This window comes from Dasypus novemcinctus, chromosome 22, assembly GCF_030445035.2.
Source record: "Dasypus novemcinctus isolate mDasNov1 chromosome 22, mDasNov1.1.hap2, whole genome shotgun sequence".
Classification (NCBI taxonomy): domain Eukaryota; kingdom Metazoa; phylum Chordata; class Mammalia; order Cingulata; family Dasypodidae; genus Dasypus; species Dasypus novemcinctus.
In genome coordinates this window covers 24,967,325-24,985,492 of record NC_080694.1, presented here as the reverse complement: position 1 = coordinate 24,985,492, position 18,168 = coordinate 24,967,325, and the positions used below count along the sequence as shown (strand labels likewise).

General features: G+C 39.7%; 1 long non-coding RNA gene across 1 annotated transcript; it reads right to left on the bottom strand.

Moving 5' to 3' along the window:
* Positions 1-9,303: 9,303 nt before the first annotated feature.
* LOC131275210 (uncharacterized) lies at positions 9,304-17,895 on the bottom strand. The gene is made up of 3 exons (XR_009182618.2): positions 17,453-17,895; positions 9,598-9,778; positions 9,304-9,517 (listed from the first exon to the last, which is right to left on the bottom strand). It is a non-coding gene; the product is annotated as an uncharacterized lncRNA (long non-coding RNA).
* Positions 17,896-18,168: the final 273 nt, after the last annotated feature.

Sequence of the window (18,168 nt, the reverse complement as noted above, 5' to 3'; positions counted from 1 at the left end):
GTAGGGCATGAGGCAAGAAAAAGATACAAAAGGCATCCAAATTGGGAAAGGAAGAGGTAAAATGTCACTGTTTGCAGATGACATGATTCTCTACATAGAAAGCCATGAGAAATCTAAAACAAAGCTTCTAGAACTTATAAATGTGTTCAGTAAAGTCACAGGGTATAATATCAATGTGTAAAAATCAGTAGGATTTCTTTACAGCAATATTAAACAATCTGAGGAGGAAATCAAGAAAAAAATACCATTTGCAATACCAATTAAAAAATCAAATACCTAGGAATAAATTTAACTAAACATGTAAAGGACTTATATTACAGAAAACTACACAATATTCTTAAAAGAAATCAAAGAACACTTAAATAAATGGAAGAATACTCCACGTTCATGAATAGGAAGAATAAACATCATTAAGATGACTATCCTATCCAAACTCATCTACACAGTTAATGCAAACACAATAAAAATCAACACAGCATTTTTTAATGAATTGGAAAGTCTAACTATGAAATTTATTTGAAGGGGAAAGAGGCCCCAAACAGTCAAAGACTTTTGAAAAAGAAAAATGAAATATGAGGAACCATATTACCTGATGTTAAATCATACAATAAAGCTACAGTGGTCAAAACAGCTTTGTATTGGCAGGATAGACACACTGACCAATGAAACTGAATTGAGAGTTCAGACATATATCCTCTCATATACAGTCATCTGATATTCAAGAAAGTACAAAGCCCACTAAACTGGGAAGAATGGCCTCTTAAACAAATGGTCCTTGGAGAACTGGATATCCATATGCAAAAGAACGAGAGGATTACCAACTCATGCCTTATACAAACATCAACTCAAATAGATCAGAGATCTAAATATAAGAGCCAAGACCATAAAGACCTTGGAAGACAATGTAGGGAAGCATCTACAGGAACTTGTAATAGGAAATCGCTACATGAACTTCACACCCAAAACACAAAACAAAAGAAAAAAATAGGGACCTCCTCAAAATTAAAACATTTTGCACCTCAAAGGAGATTATCAAGAAAGTAAAAAGACAGCTTACCCAATGGAAGAAAATATTTAGTAACCATTTATCTGATAGGATCCTAATATCCAATGAAGGTTATAAATATCAAAATCCAAGAAGGACAATGCAACAGAAGTAGAGTAAATCCAAATAGACCTACCCTGAGACACCTGCTATTCAGAATGACAAACATAAGAGATAAAAAGAATTCTGAAAGCAGCAAAAGAAAAGCATCACATACAATAGAACCTCAGTAAGATTAAGTGCTGACCTCACATCTGAAACCATGGGGAGAGAAGAAAGTGGTATGAAGTTCTTAATGTACTTAAAAAGAAAAACCATCAGCCAAGAATTCTGTATCTGGCAAAGCTGAACTTCAAAAATGAGGGTGAGTCCAAAGTTTTCATAGGAAAAAAAAACAAACCCTAATAGAATATGTTACCAAAAGACTTACAAGAGATACAAAAGGAACTACTGCATCCTGAAAGGGAAGAAAAGAGAGACTTGGAGAATAGTGTCGAAATGAAGATTATTACAAATGGTAAAATAAGTGGTAAAAATACAGAAAATAGTATGATACTGTTGTAGAATTTGAGAGAGGTTCAATTATTTGTGTATAGACAGGCCAGGACTCAGGAATGATTTTGAGAAGGAAAAATGGTTTATTGACGGACTACTCAGGAGCTTTCTGTTTCAATCCTGAGCCCCAAACAAGATTTTTGAATCCCTTTTATACAGAGAGGAAACGTTAAATGGTCCCTTTGTTTCAGTTCTCAATAGGCTTGAATTAGCATATATCTTCCACATCCTAGGTAAGTTTTTATCATGGATTCATATATTCTAGATAAGCTTTTAGCATATTTGGTTTGCATTTCCCCTAAATGCTTAAAGTTTACAGACCTTGCATTGTTAAACTGTTTCCTGGGACTGGAGTCATTGCCATTGTTACCAAGGGCAGGACTGCAGGCTCTTACCATTTCACACCCACAAGTCAGACAGCTTAGGTTATCTCTAAAGAGACAAAGAGCCTCCCACCCATAGCCCACATCATTTCCCCCTTTTGCTAAAGTTTAACTTGCTAAGCTTTGGCATTATATTGTTGGAGCTATGAGGTGGATGGCTGTTTGTTGTTTTAATTGATTATTTATCAATCTTCAGTGTAGCATCCAGGACTGTTTTTAGGAGTTAGAAGTTTTTATTCTGGAGAGCAGAATCCTGGGGCGTGGGCCCCTGTAGTCATCCTGGGGCCACCGGCGCTCATGCAGATTTCCAGTCAGGTTCCAGGTCCATCTATTAATTTTATTTTACCCTTAAAGAGTTTACACCTTTAATCTAAAATGGGTGCTGAAGGGAGATGATCTCTTTTCTGTAACTGCTTCCTGTTGGCCATGGGCTGTAGTCATTGCCTAACAAGGTGCAAAACTCTTATTTTATTTTAACTGGAGAAAGATGGATCTGCATTCTGTATGAAGTTGGATGAAGTTTTCATATGGTTAATAAGATGTTCATTCTGAAAGAAACAAACTTAATTAAAAATTTGGAATACCCATTTTTAAAAAGGTCATTGGATTACAGAGGTAGACAAGGTTAGGTGTTTATAAAGATGGCACTCCTTTTTAAAAAACTGGTTGGAACTATATATATATATATATATACATTTTAAAGTTATTTATCTTTAGAGAGAAATTGCAACAGACACTTAGCTTTGTCTGAAGACACATTCTAACCTGTTCAATGATTGGCACTCATTCACTCTGTCAGATGCTCCTGGTGAACTGGCACTCCCTGGGCAACTGGCTTCATTCAGGATTACAGCACCAAGTTGGAAATTCCCTTAGTTTTCAGCTGTGGGAGTGATCAGAACTACAGAATAAAGGTTTTCTACACCTTGGTTTTAATTGTACAATTTCTAGTAATTTTGACTTGTGAAATAGGTGACTCACCATCAGCAAGCAAGCCTCACTCTTGCTACACAGTAGAGTACAGTAGAATATAGTAAGTTGACTGAGACTGGCTGAGACTGACACCCCATTCTACAGACATGTTTATTAACTGTTTAGAAAATGAATTCACTAGGAGTTTAACATGTCCAATATACTCTCGCACTTGATCCAAAATAGAAAAGATATTGTTATAATTATTAGGCATATATTTAGTACAGGATAAGAGTACAGCACTTGATATTAATTAATGTATTATTACCTAATGCAAAGGATTTAGAGTTGCAATTAATAGTTTTAAGTTTCAGGTTTGTAATACTTTACATGTTATCTCTCCATGAGAGCAGGCCATAATTCCAATTGTGTTTAAGTTTTACTTACAGTATCCTGGTATCATGGCTCCACTTAGCATGTTCTTCATACAGTGAGCAAGTTGCAGCATCCTTGATCTTAGAGAGATTTTCTAGTATTCTACTAGCCTGGTGCATAGTGCTCTCTGACACTATGGAACAGTGCTAGTCTGGAGGCAATATCCATTGTACACTTGGCTGTACCGAGTCATCATTGATTGCTGCAGGAGCTTGAAACTGCAACGTAGTTTCCATCGACTTCAGGAGCAGAACCAGAGGCTGATATAGCAAATATTTTTAATTGAGGGGTCAGTGACCAGCCTAGCCAATAACTCACATGGAGAGGCAACCTGTCATGTATTCAAGGCCTGGTTTGAATGCACAAAAGAGTTTGACAATGTTAATGTTTATTCCTTGTTTTTATATATATTTTAAACAATTTAATGCAACACATATCAAATGACTGTTTACTTACACAATTTTACTATGAAGATAACAATAGGTACTTTACTTCAGTGATAAAGGAAAAAAAATATTTTTCATTGTTAAAATGAAAACAGAAGATTTCCAATAGAATCAAGATAACTTTTTATTATCATTTACTTAAATATGTACCTTGCGGTGGTCCTCAGACAGGTTTTATTATCACGGAGTTATTTTTGCAACCAATACCAATCTAAGTTTTTAGTTAACAATGACTTTTAGAACTAGAACAATTTAAACATTTTCAGTTTGGAAGATGTTTTACAAACTCTTTATAATTGACTATAACCACATTGACTAGCCACCTCATGTTTAAATAAACTTTTAAAATTATAATTACCAACTAAAGAAATTGACTCAATTTATTTAAGAGAGCTTATCTACAATCTTTTTCCTTTAGCCTCACCAATGTGAACTTACAATTTTCATTACTCTAAAGATTTCGTACATATAATGTTAATTTAGTTTATAAATTGACTATGGGAGATTATACTCAAGTTAAATAAAATTGAAACCATTATAGTTTATGCAAGGAATGTTCTCTTTTTCCCTTACAGGAAGCTAAAAACTTCTTTTCTTGTTTAAGTTATGAAAATAAATAATTTAAAAGCATACTGACTACCAGGTTTTAAAACACATTACACAATTACTTAATTTGTTTAATCATAATCCAGGAAAGATCTTTCCATAGTTTTTATGGACTTTTCATTATTACTGACTGAAATTTGTTAATAGAGCCACTAATTGCCTTTTTTTTGTTGGAAAGAAATCTTCTGGAAGAAAATAAGGCTTACCAGATTGTGGAGAAGAAAAGAATTTATTCTCAATTTTGCAAGAAGGGATGCAGAACCAGATATGGCTGCTGCCCCGAACAAAGAAAAATGACATGATTTATATCCTTAAGCCTAGCACACAAGCTTTTCCTGTTTCTCTATAGATTGGATACTTCTAAAGTTACAGTTTATTTGAGAAGATCTAACCTTCCCACACAAAAGTTTGTGATTTAACTGCTTCCTCTATCACATTCTAACCATTTTAGTTTTTACCTGCTCCCCTTTGTCAGATAAGGAATAGAATTTAGTGCTGAAATGGCACCGACCTAGCTCCTTTTTGGGCATCCTTCCACTGCCCATAGGACTGGCCTAAACTGGTCTCCTCCACTGCTGTCCAACCCGGGAGTGGGAGACTGAGGCAGCAGGCCACCAGGTTACACCAATCAACATTTTTTCCCCTTGTGTGAAAGCTAACCTAATCTTTGTTGTTGTTTTTTTTTTTTTTTTTTTTTTTTACATTTTATGGCTGATAAAAGGTTTAAACTGGGAAATGACAGGGCAAACTGATTCTTAATTGCCTAGCCTAGTAGATAGGTTTAATCTGCCTTTAAAGCTCTTGCAAAAGGAGGCCTTTTCCCAATTGTTTCTATAATCAGATTTCTATACGACTTTTTCATCCTGCTTAGTTTAATTTGGGCTTTAAGAATATTTATTTACATATATAACTGCATATTTAATTTTAACAATTTGAATAGAGCTCTTTTAAGAATTTTCATTTGTTAATTTGATATTATTATCCTGATGTATGAAGATATACACTGAGCAAATGGGCAGACACAGAGGTAGACACAGAAACACAACTCATTGATGTTATAATTTGCATTATTTTATATACTGTTTAGTTTAATTTGGGGTCCAGAAATATATATTACTTATATAACTGCATATTTAACCTCAACAATTTGAGCAAATAGGCAGACATAAATAATTTGACACAAAAACATAACTTTAGTTACTTTAAACTTCTAATCTTTACAAAACAAGTGTGATTGCAAAACATTTCAAAGACTCCTGAAACTTTTCTTACTTTGCACTATGACTGCAGTTTTACACAAGAATTTTCTTCTTATTTAATGGATTGTAATCAAAATGTTCTCAATGCTTTAGCACCATTTTTTGATTCAGAACTTTATATTTTACTTTGAATTTAGCAGAAATTTGGATAAGCAACAAGATTAATTTTATATATATTTACTGAGGCTATTTGAAGCCTCAGGGAGACAGACTGGTTTCTCTCATGAATTGCCACTCCTAGGAAAACTGACAGTCAGGACAGGAGACTTCGCCACCTCCCCCCCACCTTTTTTTTAATTTTGGAGATAATAAAACTCCAGTGGTCATTTAACCTTATGCCATTAGGCAGTAATTTATTCAATTTACACTTGAATTCATGAGAGAAAGGGTTACTAATACCAGGACAGGAGACAGTGATGTCCCAGCTCTTCTCTGGCCTGTAGGGGCAGAAGCTATTATGAAATAACCATAGGCAAAGGCAAGGGGTGAGGTTAGGCTTGAAGTAACCATAAACAAAGGAAAGGTTAGTTTAGAATTTACACTTAAATAATACTTTCAGACTGAATTCACCCAGCTTTAATTTCAGTTATCCACAGCCAGTGATTGCTAAATTCTCTTAAATATGGTCCCTCCCATGTCCCACCATGAGATTATCTCAATTTGGGGTTTATGGCAAAAAGAGCACAAAAGGAAGATTTTTCTTTCCTGAGGCTTTATCAGCTGTCTTTCTAACCAATAGGCCTTAAAAGCAATCAGCATTATGATCAGAGTCTACCTGATGAAAATCTGTGCATACAAGGGTCTGGCTGAGTGGGGTTCCCCCAACCCACCTGCCAGCAGCCACAGCATCACCTGGGAATTTGTTAGAAATGTAAATTCTCAGACCCAGATCCAGACCTGCTGAATCAGAAACTCCAGGGATGGGGCAGGCTGTTTTATTTAACAGTTGTCCAGGAGACTCTGATTCAAGGTCACTCTTGAGAACCTGTGGCTGAGAGTCCAGGCACTAGACCAGACCCTGTATTTTAAAAAAACAAAACTGAGTTGCAGAGAGGATAAGGGACTTCTCCAAATTTTCACAGTTGGCCAGTGCCTGAGGCAAGAATGGAATGAAAAATTGCCTCTTCCCTGAATTCTAAGACTGAGTAAAACCTACCCAAAGCTTCAGGCAACTGAAAACAACTCTGTGAGCTAAAAATGCAAATCAGAAATCTTGGAGTTCACTTCTGTCAAGCCAATGAACACTGACATCCATAGGTGAGTAAAAATGCCCATACTCAAAGTTCTCCTAAACCCTTAAGCTTTGTAGGAAGTATTCTTTCATTAAAAGTGCTTTAGGGGAAGCAGATGTGGCTCAAGCAGTTGGGCACCACTTGGGAAGTCCTAGCTTCGGTTCCCAGTGTCTCTTTAAGAAAACTAACAAGACAGAGAGCTGATGCAAAGGGTTGGTGCAGCAAGCTGACACAACAAAATGACACAATGAGACAACACAATGAGGAAACACTACAAAAGATGCTGCAAGCAGGGAGCAGATGTAGCTCAAGTGGCTGAACACCTCCCACCCATATGAGAGATCCTGGGTTCTGTTCCAGATGCCTCCTAAAAAAAAAAGAACTAGACATAGAGAGCAGGCAGTGAGTACAAATAATGAGAGGGTGAGAAATATATAAATAAATAAAATAAATGAATGAATAAATAAATAAATAATAAAATCTTTAGAAAACACACAAACACTTTAAGCCCACACCCTTTAAATTCCAGTATTTCAAAACATCTGTTTAGAAATTACTAGGCTTTGTCTTGAATCCTCTATATTATTCTTTTTCCAAACTCAATGTGCAATTCTTAAAGGCAGCAACCACTCCACTTCCCCTTGCTCTAGATATGTACAACAATAGAAAAATCATTTTTGAGTAGTGGTGGAAATCTGATTAAGTAAAGCACATTATTTTAATCTTAGAATATGTTTCTGTTGATATGGCTTTAATGGGCATACTTAACATATTTAAGTTGAAAATGTCTCATCTACAGAAATACATTTAATTTCCCTAGCCGTCTAACAAATATGAGAGCTTTTGAAATCTTGCCCATTTCAAACCCTGCTTATTAAAAGTAAGCACTAAAAGGTTAAAGGTCTATTTTAAACTAAGTGAAAATAACTTAACTTTGAAATTAATTTATTGCTTTCACTTTCAGATGAAGGCATCTCCTACAGATGCATTGTTTTTCTTGGTAATCTAGACTGAAGAAAGAGTTATTTATAAAAATGTCTATAACCCAAAATTTACATATTTTTTATGGTATTACCAATATGATATAATGGACCCAAAGGCATTCTGAATAAAATATTGTTAATTGTTTGAAAAAAATAAAAGGCACATATTGTGAAAAAAAGCTGGTTTCTAATTAATAAAGATATATTTAAAAGTCACTCAGCCTTGAAATTACCAGTAATTCAATGTCATGGGTCCTTTGAGAATGACTTGGTCTTCAAAACAATAAAACCAATGATTGAGGAATCAGGGTTGAAATCAACTAAATCACCTACCCATGCACTACTAAACTGGAGAATTTAATCACAAAAGATGAGGGATTATCTCTTCCAAGGGATCACTTCATTAAAAATATAGATGGTATCTTAACACTCAAACAATTTTTCAAATTCTATCCAAAGTAAACATTTCCACGTGAGGTTAAAAGCGACTGCTTAAAAAACACCCAAATTTGATGATCATCACCACGATTGATTATCAGGCTGGTGTACCACAGGGCCACCTGTTTTATGACCAAATCTGGGAGCTCACCAAGCCCCCCACAGACTTGGTGATGGGGGCTGACTCATATTCCCCAAGACACATTCAAATCCTGGTCCCTGGTGCTGTGGGTGGGAGCTATTTGGAAGAATCTCAAAGATCCTATTAAGATAAAACCAAATTGAGCCAGGAGGGCCTTCATCCTACAAGACTGGAGACCCCAAAAGGAGAGGATCTAGACAGATGAACTCCTGTGCAGAAGTGGAGACCACAGGATTCAGATGGCCATGTGATGAGCAGAGGCTGAGACACCAGCAGGATGCCCCCCTGCAGGACTGTGTGGCTGCTAATCCCTTGATTTGGTGTCTAGACTCCAAACCCTGAGACACTGAATTCCTGCTGCCTATGGTATATGTTACAGTTGACCAGCCAGACTCAGACAGACGAGGTTAGCATCCCCCACTGTAAAGATGGGGGAATGTAGGCTCAGAGAGACCTCAGAGCTAGAAAAAGGAGGAGACAGAATTTTACCCAACCCTGGTGAATGCCAAGCCCCATGCTTTCTTCATGACCTCAGCTGCTTCTCACTTTCAGGGTGACAACAGAAAACGCTGGACACCAGGGCCATCCATCCTGCCTAGGCATTTTTGTCCTCGAGTGAACAAAATTCTATTATTAGCAGTTCAGATCATTGGGGAGAAAGTGCATTGCAGTATATCTAGAGTTCAATTGTGCTAAAAATGTAACTTTCCTGATATTTCCTCTTGAAGAAAGTAATATGCAAGCATTGTTTTAGGTACACTAGAGATAATATCAGGTAGTAGTGGCTTCTGTGACTGTTAGGAAAATAACTGCACACCCCTCCCCAAATACAAATGCAGAGAATCCATGAACAAAAATCCCAGTCACTTAAAGTGGGGGGATATTTTTAATGTTGTGAAGGTGCTTGCAGTCAATGAGTCACCAGCATCACGTAATCTGAAAGTCTCATGTAAAAATCCACCTGCTGGATGTGCCTACATCCTAAAGGTGTGTGCCAGACTCTTGACGAAGGCCCCTTAGGAAAGCTGCTTGTCTTTCATTGTCCCCACCATAAGGCCAGATGGGGGCATCCCTGCAGTTTCTAGAAGTCAATACAACCAGGATATAAGTCCGCAGGTTCCTGTGAAAGGAGCCCCTGGGACTTTGGGGCCTGGGGCGAACCTCAGACTGGAGAAAAGTGTCCAGAGCCAGGAGCCTTGATGCTGGGGATGTCGTTCTTCCTGTAGAAGTCAGCCCTCACGTGGTTGCCACAGCTGTGGTCAGGGTTCAGTGGCTTGATGGGCTGGTGGATGTGCTTCCCAGAGGTGGAAGACATCAGCACATCAACGGGCCATTCATGCTCCTGTGGGGGATCATCAAGATGCTCCCATTAGCAGGGGTCTGCCACTGTAGCTGCCTGAATCCCACCAAGGGGCAGAAGTTAGGAGCTTGGGTTCATAGAAGTCAAAATGAGATGTCATTGGTTAAGCAAGCATGAGAGCATAATTCTACCAAGTTCATTTCCTAATGTCACTTAAAAATCCATCACACTTTTGGAATGAATGAATTAGTTCTGTATGTTTATGATTTTTTTCATTACATGTATTAAAATTCAAATGTAACTGATTGGGATGCTTTTCATTTCAGGTGAAGAATCATATCTGGACATATTTAGTCTATCACAACTAACACAACTGTACTTATCCTCAGTCCTAGAATATCCTTTCTATATGGTAAAAACAAAAAGTGTATGGCATTATTTCACTGAGGGCAAACAGTTTTCTTGTGCCCCTTCTGAACACTAAGTCACTTCTCTTTTGACCTGTCTGAATAACTTTATTAAAAGGGAAAACTTTCATTTACTTGGATCTAGGTGCAACAGCTAGCCTTTTCTTTGGTAAATTGACCCCATTTCTGTCTTGTCCTATAGGACCAGTTCCTGCTGTATGAGATTTCTAAATGGTTTTAAGTGTTGAAGTGTATGAGTCTTAGTATTCTTCGATTCACTTCAAGGGTTTTAAAGGGTTTACCATGCACAATAGCCATTTGATTAAAAAATCTGAATCTCTGAACTCTACAAATCCTAATTATTTCTGAGTGCATTTTTAAACCAAGCCAGAATTTTCACTCTTCTCTCGTAGACTTTGGTTTAGGTGGTGTCTGTGCTATAAAGATTCACTCTCATAAACTTCACAGCACACCTTTTTGTGTGATTGGAAATAGTCTCACCAGACTTCATCACCTTCTGCTTTGTCCTTCAAACTTGACTCAGGATCATATTCTTGGTATAAGGTAAAGAAATGGAAAGTCATTACTCTTTTCTTTTAAAAAATTTTTAACAATGCCAAGGCATATAAACACTAAAATTAGTTAACCCCAACCACCTCCCTTCCCTGAAATAGCAAATTTGACTCTGTGCTTTCTAAGCCTAACATACACAAATATATAAACCAATTTCCTTTCTCTTTATGTTCACTATATCATACAATTTATCATTATGTCCAGTATATATAGAACTTCCTTAAGGCCAATGTGTGTGGATCAAATACGTTCTTTCTCAAAGTGGTGCAGTATTTTATGGGACTTACTAGTTCCCCAGCTTATGGTCTTTCAGGTTCTTTCCACCTTTGGCCTCTATCCGCAGTGCTGTAATAAACACCCTTGCATGTCATTCTACTGGGGCCCATGCTCCTTTAAGCTGCAGACTAGAATGTTAAGAGTGGGATCACTGGTGTAATGTCAGTAGATAGTGACTCTGAATGGTAGATGTCACACCTCCCCAGCAGTGAGTGAAGGTGGCTGTGTCACCCCCACCTCCAATGCACAGTTTTTTAGGCCTGTTAGCTTCTGCCACTCAGTTCAGTGGAAAAGGATGTCTTGTCATGTATTTAAATTGAATTTGAGTGAGCAATAATGAAGTTGAGCATTTTGTCAAATGTTTATTGGCCATTTGTATTTCCTAGGAATTGCCTTCCTGCTCCCTAATTCATCTTTCTACTGCTTTGTGTTTTTAAGTTTTGTGTGACTGAATCTACCTGTCTTTTAATGGTTCCTGACTCACCCATCATGCATAAGATTATTTCACCAAATATGTGTTAGTGCAAATATTTACTAATTTTTCCCCATTGGATCTTTAATCCACCTGGGATTTATTATGTAGGTATACCTCAGAGATTTGGCAGGTTCAGTTCCAGACCACCATAATAAAGTGAGTTACATGCATGTTTTGGTTTCCCAGTGCACATATACTATAGTCTTTTAAGCATGCAAAAGCATTATTTTTATTTGTGAATGTATATACGTCAATTAAAATGTGACACAGAAGAAGCGAGCACACATTGTTGGAAAACTGGAACTGATAGACTTGCTTGACACAGGATTGCCACAAACCCTCAGTTTATTTTAAAAAAAACACACCACAATATCTGCAAAATGCAATAAAGCAAAACTCAGTAAAAGGAGATATGCCCATAGTCTGATGTTTGGTAGGAGTTTAACTCTTCTTTACTAGATAGATAAGCAATTTTCCATCACTATTTGTTCCATTGCAATCCTTTATTTATTGAATTGAGATGTCAGTTTTATCATTTCTTCTTGGATTAAAATTTTTAGCTGAGTGTCCTTCAGGTCCTTAAAGCAATTCTGAGTGTTTCAGAGATGATTCTTGAATTTGACAGCATTGTCATGATGTTTATTGTTCTTTTTTACAGTGACTACTTTTAAAACACATTTTAAAGATATTTTGAGCTATTAGACTTTAACTATAACAAGAATATTTTTCATTGCTGTGTTAAGAATGATATCAGTCCTAAGTCCTAGAAAAATATCATTTTTTAAAGGAATTTTGTATCAAACTTTTATACATAGGTAACTCACTACCTTCATTTTATTCTCTGGTTTTGTAGCTTATTTTTCTCTCTCATGTTTGAATATATGATTTTTAGGAGCCCAAACTCCTTCCTAAATATCAAATGAAATCATTTTTTACTCCATACCATTCCCTGGAGACCCCTGTGGATTTTCACTTTCATAAATCTGTGGTAATGTAATTGATCGACCTTTGAGGAGCAAGATGCTACTTTGCTTCCAAAATGTTAATACCCTATTGGTATATAATAGGTAAGTACCAGGGGATTTATTTACAGAACCTTAGTGGTTGTTATCTCTTTGGGAGACAGGTGGAGCTTAGTAGCCACAGAATGCAAAATGGAATCTTCCCTGCCCTGCATGAGGCTCTAGAGTGTAGATGGTAGAATAGAATATACAGCCGTATTTGAATCCAGCTTGTCACAGATTAGCAGAGTGTCTTTGCACAGTGTATTTACCCTTTTTAACCTTTTTCTGTTTGCTTCCTCATCTGTAAAATGTAAGTAAGAAGAATACTGACCTCAAACACCTATGGTAAGAAGGAATAAATGAGGGAATAACACAGTAAGTGCTCATGTCTGTTTAGCTGCTCTTATAGTCTAGGCCTGCATTGTCCAGTATAGTAGCCACTAGTGCAGATGGCTACTTAAATTTAAATTAAACATAAGTAAAGTTTATAATTCATTTCCCTAATCATATATCACATTTCAAGTGCTCCAAAGCCTCTCATAGCTGGTGGCTACCACATTAGCACAGATATAAGCACACAAATCCTTCCAGAAATAGCTGCTGGACTATGCTGACTTAGAGTCCACGTCCTTCCTTTCATCAATTAAAAAGTCATCTCAAAGAGAACCATCTTTGATAGGCTTCAAATGGTCACATGTACCACCTCTCCTGCTCTCATGGCCCTTTATACAGAATGAATGGCATACACCAGAGGGCTGGGAAGGGAATTCTAGCCATGCCCCTTGGCCACATGTTGTAGTCATGGGGTGCCATGGATATGGGGTGCATTAGCTCTTAGGAGGCACTGGAAGAGATGGATGTGTTGAGCTGCTTAGTTGCCTAATTTTTCTGAACTTAGAACATTTTCTTCACTGTCTGAATTGAAAGTGTGCTGCCATTTGTAAGGAGAAGGAGAGAGTGTGTGGTTCCTACTGCTCCCCTGTTAATTTGAGGTCCTACTCCTTGCTTTAGCCCAGGAAGCCTCCCTAATTTCAGGCTGACAGGCTTGTTCCTGAAGCTGAGTGAGTGAACATCCTCACCCTCATTTGGTTGTGTTCACTACTTTGCAGCCCTCTGTCCTATTGACAAATACAGTTTGGAAGAAATAAAAATATTACAAAGAAGTAAAGGAAGATAGTGTTTGTGAGGGTATCACATGAAGATTTTTTTCTTATCTCATCAAATATTGAAATTAAATTAGATAAAGAAGGATTTGTATTACCTTTTACAGTTGATGAAGATGTACACAAATGATAAAGAAATTGTTGTAGTTTTTACGTTAAAAGGCCTGTTGAGGTGAATAGGAAAGGATCATTTTCATAAAAAGGTGAGAAAAATAGGTGATTCCAGAAATTAACAGTACATTTCCGGATATGTTTTTTGGAAATTCCTTGTAAGATTTTATTAACAGCATCATTAATTAAGCCAAGTACTTTTTCAGTAGACTAAAAAGTAACACATTCATGATTGATGTGAGAGTATTGGCCATTAGGAAAAGCCAAATCTTGAGTATACTTTGGCCAAAAGAATAATAAGAATATTTTGGATTGTTATAAAAAGTAAGTTTATTTCTCTTTGATTTTTTTTTCAGAGTAGCACTATGCATTAATGGCCCCAAAAGAGTTTGTTTTAACAGCAAAAATTTACTAGGAAAAGAGGCTATTAAACAACGGCAACTCCATTTACTTGGTTATCAAGTTGTCCAGGTATGGTTCCATTCCCTCCACCCCCCAAAGTAATCCCTAATTCATACTTGCTTTTTCCAGGGTCCTAAGTAGTCTGCTAGCCCAGTGGACTTAGAATCTTATATCTCTAATTGAAGTACCCACTTTGTTCATTAGGCTTTTCAGTGTACTTGATATTTTTTATAAATCTTTGGCTTATATTTTGAAATACAGAATTTTCTTTTTTTTAAGATTTATCTATTTTATTTATTTCTCTTCCCTTCCCACCCCCAACCCCAGTTGTCTGTTCTCTGTGTCTATTTGCTGCATCTTCTTTGTCCACTTCTGTTGTCAGCAGCACAGGAATCTGTGTTTCTTTTTGTTGCTTCATCTTGTGTGTCAGCTCTCTGTGTGTGCAGCGCCATTCCTGGGCAGGCTGCACTTTCTTTTGCACTGGGCGGCTCTCCTTATGGAGCACACTCCTTTCATGTGGGGCTCTCCTACGTGGGGAACAGCCCTGCGTGACAGGGCACTCCTTCTGTGCATCAGCACTGCAAATGGGCCAGATCCACATGGGTCAAGGAGGCCGGAGGGTTCAAATTGCACACCTCCCATGTGGTAGACGGACACCCTAACCACTGGACCAAGTCCGCTTCCCTTGAAATACAGAAATTTCTGACCTTCAGTTTTCCAAAAGCAGAATATGCTTATATTCTTCATAATTTATGCTCAACTCTGATTTATAGTTATTAAATTATTGGAATATCTGTTTTAATTTCCTCCTGATGTAAGTGTAAGAATAGACAAGATGACTCCCTAAAACCATTATCTTCATCACTCCCTAATACCTAAGACCTTATTGTTTCCTTTGTAAGTTACTTAATAAGGCATTATGATGATGAGTGACTAGAATGTAGATGAGTTTCCCAAGTTCTCTAAGCTTTGGTGCTAGTCTGCTCCCTGGTTTCCTCTCTGGCTTACTCTTGTTCAGTTCATATTGCACACCCCAGACTAATCTTCTGAAAACCCTCAGCATGCCAGCCTGTGATCAGAAACCTTATTTCTTTCCTACTCACAGGATACTGTAGAACCTCCTCTGCTCTGACATTTGGGACCCCTGCAGGCTGCACCTTGTTACCTGGCTCCAAGCTGGTGGTCTCTTCCCTCCCACCTAACCCACTCCATTATCTCTTGCCTTGCTCCCTTTGCCCAGGTGTCTCTTCTCCCTCCAGACAGCATCTCCCTGTGACTAAATTCTGTCTATTCAGCAGCACCCCACCCAGGTCTCTTCTTTCTCCATCACCTAAAACCCTGACCCCCTCTGAGGGCTGGAACACTGATTTTCTTCACACACTCTGCTCTGGCTTGTTGTGTACTTCTAGTATTGATTGTGTGTTTGAGGACAGGAATCATGTTTGATAATTCTTTAAATATCCCTCTTATTTAACCAACAAATATTTATTGACCTCTTATTATGTGCTTGGCATTGTTCTGGGCTCTGGGAGCACCTGAGTAAGATAGCTGTGACTTTGCCCTCAAGGAGCTTCGATTCTTATGTGTGTGCGACTGCTGAGAGCCTCGGTGTTGCTTTAAGACCTTCAGCTGCTGGGGTGATGGGACTCCCCTCCTTGCTGAAGGCAGTCACCCTTGTTTGTGGATGTAATCAGCCATAGCTGCAACCAACTGCCTAATGGTCTAAAGCTACCTACAGAATGCCCTCACACTGGCAGGCCAGGGCTTGCATCATTCAATGACTCAGCACCAACTGGACGGTAATTAACCATCACATGACCCTATCATGCTGTAACTTTTTAGATCTCTTTATCTTTACTTTTTAAGGTTTTTTAATCTTTAGCATAGGTTATTGAAACTCTATGAGTTCTAGAGCTCCAAGTTCACTTTTAAATTTTATGCTTCTTTGCAGAGAAGGAATGAGATAAATAGAAGCAAATGAAAGATTGACCAGGAGAGAGCTGCAATTGACTCGGATGTGTTCATATACCCAAGTGAATTCCCGCTCACCTGGGGGCCAGGCCAAAAGGATTCTCACATCTCTTGGAAACCTGTGAAGTGGTCTCACAATTCTTAGAGCGGTTCATGACTTTGGGCCTGAGCCCCATTCTGGATCATACTATGTCACAGAAACCCTTCCACAGTCCCTCTTCGCTACTGAGACCAAGCCCAGTGTCACTTCTGCATTCTGTGAGCTCTCTTGCCCCTCCCTACCCCACCCTATACCCCCCAACCCCCTCACCCCACTCCTCTCCCCATAACAACAACCTCCTCCATCATTATGAGACATTCACTGCATTTGGTGAATACATCTCTGTGCACCACTGCACCTCATGGCCAATGGTCCACACCATAGCCCACACTCTTCTACAGTCCACCCAGTGGGTCATGGGAGGACATACAATATCCAGTAACTGTCCCTGCAGCAACACGCAGGACAACTCCAAGTCTCAAAAATGCCCCCACATTTACATCTGTTCCTCCCACTCCCACCCCCAGCAGCCACCATGTCCACTTTCTCCACACCAATGCCACATTTTCTTTGATTACTAATCACAATAGTTCATGAATAGAGTATCAGTAAGTCCAGTCCAATCCATACTCTATTCCTCCGTCCTGTGGGCCTTAGAATGGTTGTGTCCCTGTGTAAGGAGGTGTAGGAGGAGCACAGACTGGCTTGCGGGGTCATACTTCTAGGAATGCCATAATTCTAGGGTTCCCTACTGCTAGGTGTGTGCTGTACTTCTAGGGGTGTCATACTTCTAGGGTGCTCTACTTCTAGGTGTGCCACTGTAAACGTGTGGTTATTGTTTTTGTTAATTAACATCAAGGACATGGTACTGAAAAATCTCTAAAACCTCTGCCTGAATCAAGGACCTGCAGGCAAGAAGCCCCCTGAGAGGGGTGCTCATTGGTCCGGGCCTGAGAACGCCCCCTCCCCTGCCTGCCTGTCCACCTGCACTCCCTACTGCCTTCCCCTTCTGAAAGTTGCACCACCCTTGTCCTCCCTTTCTGCTGCCTGCACATCAATGGGCTCGGCCTCAGGGTCACCACAGATGCTCTTCCCTCTGCCTGGAGTGACCAACTGTTCCCCAGATTTCACCAGTCTGGCTCCTCATTATCATTTATGTTTCAAGCCAGCCTTCCTAGAACCGCCCTGGTTAAAGTATTCCCAAGGCCTGTTTAGTTCCCCTTCTCCTTTTTACTGATACACACACACATCCCAGGCTTTAGAATTAAGTGGATTTTCGACAAAAGGAACGCACCTCTTGAACCAGCATTTGACTCAAGAAACAGCAGAGCGCTGCGGAACAGCTCAGTTTTCCCAGATACCACTTGGCTGGATTCGATTCGGCCGCTGCACAACAGCACCTGCCAGTACCGTGAGCGGTGGCCCCTCGTGGTGACCGAGGCGCTGAAAATCGACTCGTTGCACGATGACCCGATGCTGCTGAGGACACACTGAGTTAATTTACGATGGCAACGTATTCCACCCGAGTCTTCCACTACTGTTCCGCGGCTCCTGGAGGGTTTCAGATGCTGCGCTGGGGTGGCCTGCACTTCTCTCAGACAGCCGGCTTGGATCCCTCCGCGAGCACAAGGGCAAGCGCAAGGGCAAGCAGGCGCAGGCCCCCAGTCCAGCGGACGCGGCTCCTCGCGTCCCAAGTGGGCGCTCCAGGGACCCGCAAGGAGACGGGAGGGCACGGTCCCATCCCCAGCCCGGCTGCGCCCTCCGCCCTGCGCCCCTGGCCCTGCGCCCCAGCCCTGTGCCCCCCGCCCAGCTTTGTGACGCGAGGCTGCGGTTTCCCGGCAACTGCCTAACGCGGGCGCCGGGCAGCCAGGCAGGCGGACTCGGGCGGGTTCCCGGCCGGGTGGGACCGACATGGCTTCGGCGGAGAAGGTGGACGCGGGCGGCCTGGGGGACGAGGAGATGGCCTCCGCCACGCTGCGGGGCAAGCCCCGGCCGCCGCCCATCTCGGCG